Source organism: Chelonia mydas, chromosome 23 (assembly GCF_015237465.2).
Source record: "Chelonia mydas isolate rCheMyd1 chromosome 23, rCheMyd1.pri.v2, whole genome shotgun sequence".
NCBI classification, from domain to species: domain Eukaryota; kingdom Metazoa; phylum Chordata; order Testudines; family Cheloniidae; genus Chelonia; species Chelonia mydas.
The window spans coordinates 1,300,042-1,314,207 of NC_051263.2; the positions used below are offsets into that span (position 1 = coordinate 1,300,042).

At 50.9% G+C, this 14,166-nt stretch overlaps 1 protein-coding gene across 5 annotated transcripts in view; it reads left to right on the forward strand.

The window, feature by feature from the left end:
- Positions 1–1,289: 1,289 nt before the first annotated feature.
- The window catches only part of SIPA1L3 (signal induced proliferation associated 1 like 3), a 113,335-nt gene continuing 100,458 nt past the window's right edge, over positions 1,290–14,166 (forward strand). Inside the window, exon 1 of one of the 5 annotated variants that reach the window (XM_043534593.1) lies at positions 1,290–1,454. The gene's annotated coding sequence lies outside the window, so the exon portion shown is untranslated. Of the gene's footprint in view, positions 1,455–1,746; positions 1,813–14,166 lie in introns of those variants that run through there. The other 4 variants (XM_037884385.2, XM_043534586.1, XM_043534587.1 and 1 more) reach the window with 4 other exon arrangements.

Consider the following 14,166-nt stretch of genomic DNA (forward strand, 5'->3'; position numbering starts at 1 on the left):
GAGCGGCAGGGAGCGGAGAGCTGAGCAGATCGGCCTGAACCCAGAAAACCAAACCACGGTTCTAAGTAAAACTGTATGGGTCGGGTTTTCTCCCCAGGACCAAGAAAAGTCTGTTGGCTCAAACCCAATGTTTTGTTCAAGCTGTCATTTTTCTCCAGTTCTCACTTTGGGTCGGCTTTGGGTGTTTCCCACTTTCTTTTTTCCAAACAGCTGAATTGCAAAATGCAAAGCTGTTGAAAAGTCGGGGCGTTTCTTTGCAAAATGGCTGAACTGAAGCATTTTGACTTTTTAGAATTTTTCTCTCATATTTTTAATTTCTCGCTATTTGCCGAATTCAGCTCAAATTCGTGAAGTTTCAGAGACACAAAAATACAATTTCCACAATTTATTATTCGCCAAAAAGGTGTTGCCCGACTCTGCCTTGCCAGCAGCTGCAGCTCTGTCGTTTTCCCCGGAGCTGCTGACGAGGCAGCCAGGGTCCGGCTCACCCGGGAACCGGTTCTCAGCCGAGGCACTGGGCCTGTGGACCCACAGCGATGGCTCGGTTGGGATTTGGTCACCTCAGGTCCCCCTGGAACTGGATCAGAATGGCCCGTTTCCTGCCTCCTTTGCACTGGAGTGTGACCGCAGGTGTGTGTTAACCCCTCCCCCGCTCGCCCCGCGAAACAACGGGGGGTTAACCCCTCCCCCACTCGCCCCACAGACCCAATGGGGGTTAACCCCTCCCCCGCTCGCCCCACGTACCCAGCGGGGGTTAACCCCTCCCCCACTCGCCCCACAGACCCAATGGGGGTTAACCCCTCCCCCGCTCGCCCCACGTACCCAGCGGGGGTTAACCCCCAGGGATTACCTGGAGCAAGTCGGGGAGGGGTTAACCCCCGCTGGGTACGTGGGGTGACTGAGGGAGGGGTTATCCCCCATTGGCTATATGGGGCGAGTGGAGGGGGTTAACCCCCAGTGATTACCTGGAGCAAGTCGGGGAGGGGTTAACCCCCTCCACTCGCCCCATATACCCAATGGGGGATAACCCCTCCCCCGCTCGCCCCATGTACCCAATGGGGGTTAACCCCTCCCCCAGTCACCCCACGTACCCAATGGGGGTTAACCCCTCCCCCGCTCACCCCATATACCCAGTGGGGTTGCCCACCCTGCGCTGTGGGGCGGAGGCTCAATGGGGTGCGTGGCCCTTTAAGGCCTGAGAGGGGCGGGGCCAGCTCCCTCCGGTCGGGCAGCTCCCTCTAGCGGTGGGAGGTGCTGGGGGGGCGGAGCCCGTCCCTCCCTTCAGCCCCGCCCACTCCCCGCCCGGCCCCGCCCACGCGGCGGGTGAGAGCACCTCCCCCGCCGCCTGTGCCCCTCCCCCGCCGTGTCCTCGCGCCCGGCCGGCTCAGGTCCGGGGTGTCCGCGCGCCGCTGCCCCGCTCCCATTGGCCTCTGGCCGCGCGCCGCTGCTGACCGGTGAGTGCCCGCGCCGCGGCCGTTGGGCTTCCGCTCCGCGCGCGGCCGGCGTCTGAGCGGAGGGGGCGCTGCCCCCGGTGCGGGGTGGGGGGGCGGCCCCGTGTGTCCATCGCGGGGGGGGGGCGCTCACCGCTCCCCACCGGGCGCTGCTCCGAGCCGCTTCCTGAACCCCCCGCGGGCAGCTGCGGAGCGGCGCGGGGGCTGCTGGGAGCTGTAGTTTCCGGGCGCCCGGGCGGCCGTAGCGAAAGGCGGGGGTGGGCGGCCGCGCGGACTACAGCTCCCAGCAGTCCCCGCGCGGCCAGCGGCTGCCCCGCGGGAGGGGGTCGTTCGGGGGCTCCGGCTGTCCCGTGCGAGAGGGGTAAGGTGGGGGGGCCTCCGGCTGCCCAGGGCTGTGGGGGGGCCATCAGGCCGGGGGGGGGTCATTGCACTCTGCTTGAGGAGCCTTTGGGGGGGCCGGGATGGTGGGGGGCTCCTGCGCCCCGTGAGGGGGGGTCATTGCACTCTGCTTGAGGAGCCTTTGGGGGGGGCGGGATGGTGGGGGGCTCCTGCGCCCCGTGAGGGGGTCATTGCACTCTGCTTGAGGAGCCTTTGGGGGGGGCGGGATGGTGGGGGGCTCCTGCGCCCCGTGAGGGGGTCATTGCACTCTGCTTGAGGGGCCTTTGAGGGGGGCCGGGATGGTGGGGAGCTCCGGCTGACCCGTGGGGGGTCATTGCACTCTGCTTGAGGGGCCTTTGGGGGGGGGCCAGGATGGTGGGGAGCTCTGGCTGACCCGTGCTGGGGGTCATTGCACTCTGCTTGAGGGGCCTTTGGGGGGGGGCCAGGATGGTGGGGAGCTCTGGCTGACCTGTGGTGGGGGTCATTGCACTCTGCTGGAGGAGCCTTGGGAGGGGCGGGATGGTGGGGGTCATTGCACTCTGCTGGAGGAGCCTTGGGGGGGCCGGGATGGTGGGGGGCTCCTGCGCCCCATGGGGGGGTCATTGCACTCTGCTTGAGGAGCCTTTGGGGGGGCGGTATGGCGGGGGGCTCCTGCGCCCCATGAGGGGGTCATTGCACTCTGCTTGAGGAGCCTTTGGGGGGGCGGGATGGTGGGGGGCGTCATTGCTCTCTGCTTGAGGAGCCTTTGGGGGGGGCCGGGATGGTGGGAGGCGTCATTGCACTCTGCTTGAGGAGCCTTTGGGGGGGGCGGGATGGTGGGAGGCGTCATTGCACTCTGCTTGAGGAGCCTTTGGGGGGGGCGGGATGGTGGGAGGCGTCATTGCACTCTGCTTGAGGAGCCTTTGGGGGGGGCCGGGATGGTGGGGGGCTCCTGCGCCCCATGGGGGGGGTCATTGCACGCAGCTCACGTCCCTGGGCTGCAGACGGGGATCTGAGCACAGGGCAGCGCAGCGTTTGCCCAAGTCACGCAGACAGAGCCTGCAGCCAAGGCAGCCCCCTCCTCGCTGGGCCCTGCTGAGCTGGCGGGTTCACCCTTCGGGATTGCGGGGGCTGGGGCACGGGACCGTTTCAGCCGGTCACAAGCCGGTCACATTCACAAGCCGGAGGTGGCAAATGTAAAGGTAGGTCGAGTAAAGCGGTGAGAGTGTCCAGTTTGTGACACAGCGCCCTCACCCCCCCCAGCTGCAATGTTTGCCCAATTCATTAGTAGCCTCTGCAGGAGTCCTTGGACCTAACTCAGATTTGTGGCGACAATCGACTATTCAGCTAGTGGGGATGTTGCCTGTGAAAACAGTCAGGTCTTTGGTGGTTTGTGCTTTTTAAACCCAGCCCTGATGCCAGAGGGGAAAGACTGGGGTGCACAGTGCTACGCCTTGCACTAAATGCAAATGGTCGTTGCGCTCCTGTATTGTGTTACAGGCATGCAGAGTGGGGAGGCAGACACACAAATGGTTAGCTGTGGTATAGACTTCCCAAGACTTGGCTTTGCTTCCAGGCTATGGCAAGTTATTTGAATTAACTTCTCCCCTGAAATTAAAGTGTTTTCCTATTTCACATCAGTTTTGCCTGAGCCTTGCTGTATAAAATTAGTGCTGTGCAGAGCTCGGGTTAAAGCTTGAAAGAGCTGGTGGTAGCTCAACCCTGTGATGTGAATAACACTGAATGGCTCAATAAGTCAGTGGGGTATAATATCAGTGGGCCAAAGCACCATGAATGTATTTCACATTAACAAGTGCTTTATTCAGGCCTGTCCGAATGAGGGTGCGTATTAGATGCTTACCTTCCAGATGACGTTAGAGTTTCATCTCCTGACTTTCTGTGGATGGGGGGTGTATTTGGTCTTGCTAGACATTCTTTTAAAAACGGCTCTGCCTGTGCAACTGAAATAATTTTCCACGTGTGACAGGAATCAAAGGGCCAGTGTTGTAAGAGGAGCTGAATCAGCTAAATGGAAGCAGAACAGACAAAATGACATTAAATAGGAAGATGTTAAACTTGCTAGCTTTGCCTGGAGGTATTGGCTCCATTATGCTGTATAAGTAACAGCTGCAATATGAATAAAAGCGGGGAGGGGGATCAGACAGCATAAGCCAGCAGCAGGATTTATGGTATTAGGGGCAGGGGGCTGTCAGATGCAGGCTTAATATCACCCTTTTGTTTTTACAGACATGTCCATGCCCTCCAGACTCTCACAAGGGGGAGTTAAGTGGCTCTCCCAGTGCTGTGATAGCATGGAGCTGGGGATTAAATGAGATCTGAAGGTAGCCTGCGGTTCCAAGGAACTGCACGGATAGAGTGCTGCTTGCAGCCATGCAAGGCAGAGATCCTGAAAGACATTCATGTGTTTATGGAAACTATATAGATCAAAGAGTACTAGAGATGAAATTGCTGTCCAGTCTTTATAGACTTGAAGTAGGAAGCAGCATGCCCAGTAAGTGTCCTCATGATTGGGCCCCTACTTTGCAACTTCTTGCAGCAGAAATCAAATCTTGTACATGTGTTGTCTGCTTAGTACGTCCAGATCTGAACTGGCTTTCATTGATGTCAATGGAAATACTCTCACTGCATCAAGATCAGATCCTCTATGCCTAAGTAATACAAAGTTTCTCAGTTTCTGCAAACAGAATTTATAGCAGAAGCCATCCCTCCCATTTGAACATCAGACAGTGCATTTCACTTCCTTTGTGGTGGAAACTTTCAATCTTACCCATCCTGATACTCAGACACCTGTGTGGTTCTTCTAAAGCTTCCTGGAGTAGTAGTGAAGGTGTCAGAAGTGCAGATAATGCTAGAAAGGCAGCAATGTTGTTTTCCCAGGAAACGATTGTTCAGATATATACATGAAAATGAAAGGGCTATAGAGGATAGCCAGGAACTGGAATTACATCTTGCATTTCTGAGTTGCAAAACGGGAGTAGTCTGTTCTCCAACTGATGGCTGGTGGATTTACATATACAGTTCTCATTAACATTAATGGGAACAGCTGTACATCAATGTCTCATTTATTCATTTTATTAAGTGTCCTGTCAAATCAGATCATCCCCCAAATTACCTTTAAAAAAAATTGGCTTTCAGAAAAATCCAGAGACCAATGGAAGTGTAGTACATCATATTTTTAAAAATCCTCCCAGCGCTTCCAGCAGTTGTTTTCAAACAAACATCCCTGCAGACCAAACACTGCAGCCCTGAGCGCTTCAAAGTGAAACCTACATCTTTGTTTTCTATTGTCCAAAGCAATCAGTAAATAGAACTTAATCTTTGTATTCTAGTAATCTGGAGCAGTGGGAGCAATTTAGGTAGGAAAGTGTGTCCCTTTCAATGAAATATGGCTGCCTCTAAGGATTTATTCTGGGGTAACATAAAACCACTTGATGAAAACCACAACAAGAAAAGGAGGACTTGTGGCACCTTAGAGACTAACCAATTTATTTGAGCATAAGCTTTCGTGAGCTACAGCTCACTTCATCGGATGCATTCCACGTAGTGAGCTGTAGCTCAGGAAAGCTTATGCTCAAATAAATTGGTTAGTCTCTAAGGTGCCACAAGTCCTCCTTTTCTTTTTGGGGATACAGACTAACACGGCTGCTACTCTGAAACTTGATGAAAACCGTTTCTGGAAATACATTCTCCTTGGATGCAGTCACCTTTGTTAGTGGAAGTGTATCTTTACACTGAACTTGGCTCTAGTGGAAAAGTGCCCGGCTCGCGAGTGAATCCTCTCTCTCCATAGATCAGGTACCATGTAGGCAGAGCCAGGGTGACATTCTGAACCATGCTGCTCTCATGCCAGCATGCTTGTGCCTCATTCTGGCTGGAAGAGCCATCCTTTGGGATGAAAGGGCAAATCATATTGGTGTCTTAATGCCGTGCTGAGTCTGACAAACATTGCATGGCGGTTTTGGTGACATGGTCACAAACCTGCTGGGAATTGGGTTAGGACCTCCTCCAACTCGTTTCGCACAGCCATCGGATGATGGATGACTTCTGGTTGTTAATTCTGCTTGGCTGGATCTGAATCAGTGACCTGGAGACTGTGGGAGTGGTGCTCAACAGCCTGTTTTGGTAATGAGCGAATTGCTTTAATATGACACTTTTTTGGAAGAGGATATATGTGCTGCTTTAAATTCTAGAATCCTGCAGAACGTGAGCTTAGTGCTGGAGTCTGAATGTCCCCTTGCGAATCAGGCTGAGCTGAAATAATAATGGTGCAGCTGGTGCCATACTCCTAGCCGCGTTTTGGAGTAATCTGACCTGCGGCAGCTAATGTGCTGTGGCACTGTTTGTTTAGTCCTGACAGCTTTCACACTTGTCTCCCAATTTTGAACATTGGGCTGATACTTGTTTTCACACATGCCATTCAGCCCTCCTGCCTTATCCCCTTTTCTCTGCAGGGCTGTGTTTCAACAGGCTGCATCAGAAACCCCTCCAGAGGCGCACTGTTGTGGTGCCGACTTGTTTTCAATTCCATAACAACACTTGCCTCGTCCGCTGACCTATTTGTGCAGGCACCAAAAGAACAGTGAGCACGGCTGTTTACTAACTAATACTGTTACAGATGGTGGGGGCTGAGAATGTGCGGAGGGGTTTTGTTCTTGGCAGTAAAAAGGCTCCTATCTTTGTTACGGTTATACGAAAGGGGAAAAGAAAGCTGAGCCATTTGAATGAACTCTGCCTCTGTAGTACTGAAATGCTGATGGAGGTTGGTTATCGCTCTGCCATCAGTTATACGCCTGCCCGTTGACTTCATGGGTGTGTGGAGGATCCCAGTTCTGCCTTCACTCTGGCAGCACAGACGTTATCCTTAGTCTATACTTTCCACTAGTCCTCATTTTTCTGCTGCAGTAGTGCCTTGATCAGAGTCCTGGTGTGCAAGGCACAGTGCACACACCCAGGCCTGCTCTACAATAGCTATTTTGAACTGGTATAGCTATTTTGGTGAGGGGGTGGATTTCTTTATCAATGTAGTTACACTGGTACATCCCACAGTGTGGGTGCAGTTCTATCAGGATAAAGGTACCTTACACTGCTATCACTTATTCCCCTTCCCGTCAGAGAATAAACTATTCTGGTATAAGCACTTTTGTACGGATAGAACTGCGTCCATAGGTGTAGTTTGACTTTTCTGTTGGGGAAGGGCTTAATACTATTTATAATAGGTATAGCTCTAATTTCTGGATTTACCAATTGTTAGTGGTACTTAAATTACAGTGTACTTGAAATCACAAATACCGTGTACGTTCATTATTTAATCACCTTAGTTTTTGTTTTAACTTAATTATTCGCCATGTTTACTAGCTACCATTTAAAAATCAACATTGGCATAAAAACAAATTCTTAAATAAACAGAACCAAGCACTTTCATGTAACTATGAATCACGCCTCCCTGGTTTGAGAGATACACAAACTTGTGATGCACACACCAAACCAATCCATCGCTAAAACCTGTCCCCTTTGCCCCGTGCCTAAGCATGCTCCACTCCCATTCAACCTTCCCTGGTCAGTCAATGCTCAACGCTGCCCAGCGCTTGGGACGCACCTCAGAGCTTGTACTCGCTTGCTACAATGTTACCGGTGCTGATTAGAAAGTGGCCCCTATGTCTAGACAACTGTGTTTCTGGGGCAAGTCTCTTATTTTATATGCTACTAAAACTGAAACGACCCGAAGCTGGAGCTCTGCTGTGAGGGTCAGGAGCTGCTCTTAGGCAGCCCATGTGGGGAAACTGATCTGGACACACAGCGCCTGGCATTGCTGCTCACCCCCGAACGTTCCTCTGTAGAGAGGAAGCAGGGCCAAATAGAAGGGAGAAATCTGGCCCCTTCCCATGCATCACCTCTGTGATGTATCCAGTTTGGGGGGGGGAGCAATGCCCCCCATAGCTCCTGTCAGTGTAGGTAATCCACCTCCCTGAGAGGTGGTCGCTGTGTTGGTGGGAGAAGCTCTCTCTCCTTGACCTAGTGCTGTCTACACGAGTGGTTATGTTGATATAACTATGTCACTTGGGGTGGGTTTTTCACACCCTTCCCTTCTCTGTGCCTCAGGGTTTGGCTACACTACAAAAAAAAACCAAAAACCCTGAGGCAGCATGTCTCAGAGCCTGGCTCAAATGACCGGGGCTTGCAGGGCTTGTGCTGTGGGGCTAAAAATAGTAGTGTAGACATTCTTGCTCAGGCTGGATCCTGGGCTCAGGAAACGCCCCCCACCCCTTGCTGGGTTCCAGAGCCTGGGCTTGGGTGGGAATGTCTACACTACTATCTTTAGCCCTGTTGTGTAAGCCCGAGTCAGTTGACCTGGTTCTGAGATTTCCTGCTATAGGGTGTTTTTTGTTGGGTGTTTTTTTGCGGTGTAGATGTACTCTCAGTTTTCCTGCCTGTTACATGGGGAGCAGGACCCACCTCGGCAGCAGTTGGGAGGCCAAACTCTTTCTGTATGCAGTGCTTTGGCATCCTTGAATGGTTGATGCTGTTGCATGTTGGGTAGATGGGGTTACTTAACCATTCCCAAACTCTGTGATATTTCTAGAGCCCCTTTTCATGTTGTTACCCTAAAATTAACTGGCCCATATCTTTTCCCATCGCCATGGACTTATGTTTTGTTTTTATTTTTCTTTGAATTCAGAGTTTCCTCAAGTTTTGACCCAGCAGACGATGGCACTCCTGCACCTATAGGATATTCATTTAGTGAGCATTTTAGGAAACCCCTTTTGTGAGCTGGCTGATGCAGTAAAATGCCCATCAACTGAGTCTACGTAGCTTCTTACCAAGTGTACGCTGCATTGAGAAATTCTTGCTTTTTGCTTGGGCTCTGAGCCTCAATTTTATTTCAGATGTTTTCTAATGATGGGGGGGTCAGTGATTTCCAAACCCTGTTAAAAAGTGGTTTCCCTGTTGTGGGAAATCTAGAATATTCTGCATTTCATTCTGACACAGAACACTTTTTTGGTAGAATTTTGGAGTTTCCCATGGAGATCACAGTCTAGCCAGAATCTAGCCAGTTACTGTGCCACAGGGGAAACCCTGGATGTGTAGGTCTGTATGTAGTCAATTCCACGGAAGGAAGTGCAGTCCAAACGCTTTGGCCTTGGCCCCTTGGTAATGCAGAGGTGAAAGGCTCTCTTTGCTGACGTTCTCTAGTTTAGTTTCCAGGCCGTGCTCTTCCCACCAGTGTGACGTGTGATAGCCCAGCACACCTACCAGGAAAAGCCATTGTTGCCTGGTAAGCTCTTCTCTGGAATGTTCGGCCTGTTCAGACTTTCAGACGCTGATCCCTGCCGAATAGTCACAAACTCAACAGGAACTGTTACTTGGGATTACCACCAGGATTCTAATCCAGTCACTTTACACTGTTCCTTTGGAAATAGCTGCCTTTTGAAACCTGTTTTTGGGGTTCCCTCTGTGTTCTGTTGATCGGAATTGGTTACAGACTTACGGTATGTCGTCCATCCAGAGAGCCCACATGTTAACAAATGCCCTGTTGAGACTGGTGCTGCCAGGCGTTGCACTGCCTGGGTAGCAAAAACACTTCTCTCATGTACTTGGGAGCTTATTGCTTGCTGTTCCTTTGAGGTTTTTTCTGACTCTATCGTACAGGCTTCTTTCTAAAACATAAAAATGAAACCTTGCTAGTTCGCTTTGTGAAGAAGCTGCTGTTCAAACAAAGTCTGTTTTCCTTAATGTACCTATTGCACAATACGAATGCGTTAGGATAATGGATCGGCTAGTCTTACCAGCCTCTAACACCACATACCTGCTATAACAACAGAAGTCTCAGTATATTTGTATAGTGGCTTAGTATACAGGAGGTGAAGTCTCAAATGTAATTGGTCCCTGCTCTGAAGAGCTTGCCTTCTGTAAGCACACCATGCTGACAGGCAGGGCACGGGGAGTCAGGAGACCTAGGTTCTCGTCCCAGCTCTGTTAAATGATCCACGGGGCGCCCTTGGGCATGTCCCTTAACCACGCTGAGTCTCAGCTCTCCATCTGTAAAATGAAGATAACAATTCTTCCTTTGACTTGTCTGTTTATACTGTAAGATCTCTGAGGCAGGGACTGTCTCTTACTTTGTATACACATGATGCCTAGCATAATGGGGCCCCGATCCCATCTGGGGCCTGTAGGTGGTACTTTAATACAAATAATAAGATATTGGAACAGGCTCCCACTCACTTGTATGTGTGCCTGTTCCATTCATCTACTGCTATCTTATGTGCCTGCACGCCTCTTTGAGACCAGATTGGCAATTCAGTCGGCACTGCCTTGTCACGTGGGAGGGCTCCTAAGAAATGAGGGGTATGAGGTAGCTGTAATAAACATAACCTTAAATCAAGAAAACCTTGCACTCCATCCTTCACTAGCCCCATTGTGCACGTTGCAGCTCATGCTGTTTGCTGAGCCAGAGATTCTCCTTGCTTTCTTGAAACTCTGCGATACCTCTATGAAATATCTCTGCATGCGCTCTACCTTCCATGGTGTTCAGTTTAATGTAGACTAATGCAGTTGGCTGACTGTCTTTTTTCCTATGTGTTGTGTGTGGGGGAGGGAGTGGATATCAGCCTCTCTCTCTCTCAATTGGTATTCTGTTAGTGGAAGTACACTCGGGAACGTAGGCATTAGCAGGCAGCCCATGGCTCAGAGTTCCCTGACAATTTAATAGGCAATATTTCTTATCCTGGAGATGGACAGATTTTAATTAAATGGCGAACTAGAGGAACAAGGTTATTTAATAGATGACATTTCCTCATCTGCTTCTGTCTTCTGCCATCATCGGTTGACTCCAATAAGAAAAAATATCTAAGGGAAGGTTTCCCCTGGCTTTAACAAGGCGAGGTCAGCGTGCCCCTCTCACGCCTCCGAAACAGTGTGGCTGAGAGTTTCCAGATGGGTCTAACTCCCCCTGAACTTCATATTTCTAAAATATCTGCTCCAGCTCACCTTCAAGGTATGGGCAGGTTGCAAGAATCAGTGAATGTAGGTCTCTGGTCTGGGTTATGCAGGAGCCCAGGCTAGGTGGTCATAATGGTCCCTTTTGGCTTTCAAAATCTATGCAACTCAGGCCAAAGCCTATTGAGCATCTAGATGAGTTGCTGCATTTCCTCCTCCAGGGCCAGGAGCTGCTGCTGTTCAAGGAATCTTAAAATTACAGTAATTGGATATTCCAGTTGATCTGCCTCCAGAATTGGACAAGTATGAATCTGCCCATAGTTACAAACCAGTTGATATATGTTGTTTTTAATTTAGTTTGACACCCAACATGAATGCTGGGTTATCTCCAATTACACTGTCTCCATCAGATAAATAGATGGAGGTCTAGTTTTCTAATCCCAGGCTCAGTTTGGAGAAGAAATATGAATGAATAGCCTCTGGGCTGTGTTGTGCCTCTCTGCGGAGTGGGTGCGATGTCCTTTCCCAGTGTTCTGCTGATGGGCCTGAATTATGGCTTTCTTCCCTATTGTAGCTCTGATGTTTGACCATCTGTTTGATGTATTTTCTTTTATAAGAAGAAAATTAATGGCATCCTGATTGCTCAGCAGTGGGGATTATTTGGCTTTAACCAACCCTAATTAATCTCAAAATCATGAACCTTTTAGTTTAATTACCTTGCTAATTCTCTGTTTGGAGGCTGCAGTGTTAGCTGTTGACTGTGGTTTTTATTCTGGGTTGGCTTTTACCTGCATCTGACTTTTGCCAGCTGGTGCACCGCCCCCCTCACCCCCTTTGTGTCTGTATGCAAAGCTCAGGTCAGACTTCAGGCAGCAGCATTCATACCCAGAAAAATTAAAGGCATATAAAAGAGCTTTGTCAGGCAGATTTCCTTCTTGGCGTGTCTGGTCTGCGTTGCCCCAGGTACTCCGGCTCTGGGTGAAACCAGGACATGGCTGAGCTGGTGAGGGAGTGAATGGGAGCTCTGCGGCAGACAAAACAGGGCTGGGATTCGGGCCACCGGAGTTCTTAGTCTCTTCACTCCCCTTTTAAAATGAGGCGAGAACCATGTCAGAGTCAGTTGTGTAGCTTCATTGAGAAGCACTTTGAGATTCAAGGATGAAAAGTCTTTATGTTCCTATAAAGTCTTTACACTAGTGTTTAAGGCAGGAGTAAATCTGTGCCTTTTAAATCTGACAGGCACATCTTACTTCCTTGGATTTAACAGTTTCAAAAGATCCTACAAGAACCTGCCCTTTGGTGCTTCATGGATATTCTAGTAATTTTTACTGTCAGCTGCAAATTTGCTCTGTTTTTATGGACTCTGAAATATAGTTATAAGCATCCACCCCATCTGCTGGGTGCCCATCCCATGGCTAAAATACCCCATAATACAAAAAGACCCTAAGGACTCTGGTCGCTGAGCTTCGGTACCAGTAGGAGCAGCTTCAAGCTGCGTCTGCATCAGGAACAGCGGTACTGTCAACAGGGCACCTAGTGCTGGCACTGACCTCAATACCTACACCTTCGGCACCTCTTACTCCAACAGGCTGTGACGGGGTGCGACTCACCACTCCAGTTCCTCCTGCTGGCTGTCACAGGGATTAGCTTTTCTTGCCAGTGCGCCCTCTTCTGGCAGTGCCTTGCCGCCGTCACTTCTGCTCTGGGACCCATGTCACTCCCAGGACCTCTTCAGTGACACAGCCCTCCAGCCATGTGACGCTCTGGGTTTCCCGCTTCTGGGGGCTCTGCAATATCTGTCCGGCCACTTCTGCAGGGGGATGGGGGGGACCCGGGCCACCCACTACTCTGGATCTCAGCTCAGGGACCCTGTAGATGGCCACCACTTGCTGCGTCCCCTCCGAGTCCTCTGTAGATCTCCCTGGGCCACTTCCCTGCAGCCCCAGCACCCTCTTTGCCCTTGTCTCAGGGCCTCAGCCTGCAGATCTCTGCAGCCCACCAGGAGCTGCCTTTAGCTCCCTGGGTCTCTGCCAGCAGCACTGCTCTGTCCAGGGAGTTTGCTGCCTTCAGTCTGCAAGACAGCCAGTCCTCCCTCCTCAAGCTCCAGGGAGTGACTGACTGAAGCTGCTCTGCAGCCCTTCTTATATGGGCCAGCCCAGCCCTGATTGGCTGCTCCTCACAGCCCCTCTCTGATTGGCTGCCTCCTGCGCAGCCTCCCAAGGGCTCTATTAACCCCTTAGAGCCCAATGTGGGGCAAGTGCCCCATCACACAGGCCATTCGTAGTAACGACCTTCTTGGTACTGAGTGCCTTCAAGGCGTTGGTGCTTCCTGAGAGGCTGCTATTAACACCTGCAGTGAGGGTTCGCCCTTTGATAGCAGCTGCTGGCTGGACACTGGTGCTGAGTGGTTCTGAAGCACAGGTAAGGGAGCTCCCTATAACACATCCAGCAACCCCTACAGAAACTCAAAGATAACGTCTTCCACTCCACTTCTGAGGGTAGTAGGAGAGCTGCTCCTGGATGCTGTCCAGGATCCCATTCTGCTTATGGCTCCATCTCATCTGAGAGGGATTCTAGGTCCTTTTACTCTTGCAAGCAAAGGGTGTTGGAGGGAGACAATCCCTTTGGTACCCCACAGTGGCACCCTGCTCCTATCTCCTAAAGCTCTCAACCCTGGGCAGATTGGATCTTGTAGGGGTTATACCTGACAGAGACCCTTCTCCATGGCTCCTTCAAGAGTAACTCCAGTAAGATCCCGTAGGGTGCAGCATCATCATCAGCCCCAAAGACCTTGCGGCAAGTCTGAGCAACTGCCACCATCAGCTGGCAGAACTCATTCCAGTTGCTCTCTCTCCTTCATGGCCCAGTGAAGTCATGGCTCCCTTCTGACAAATAGAAAACTCTTCAAGACTTGACTCGAAGGCTGGCAGATGCTCTGGAAATCCCTGTTGAAATCCCATAAGCTTCTGGATATTCTCCACTCCTTGATGCCAGAGAGGTTGGCAATGCCAATCAGTTGGGGGTTTGCTGGCCAAGCACAACACCTGTGGCTGATGCCAGCATCAGCTTCTTGTACATTCAGGAAAGCTGACAAATGGCATCAGGTACCTTCATCTAGTTTTGAATGTTTTTACACACGTCCAGTGCTTGGTTCGCTGGTTGCAACAGCTACACAAGTAGGATCTAGACAACGGGGAGCCAAGACAGTGCCTACGGAGAGAGAACTTAAACGTCTGGACTTGTTCTGGAGAAAGGATTACTCCTGCCAGACTCCAGCTCAGAATTGCCAGCTACCAGGCATTATTGTCTAGGTATGACTACCTTCACTGGCATAAGGTGAGCGAGTTTGCGAACAAGCACCATCAGGAATCTAGAGATGAGCATAAATGCCTAGGAGCAG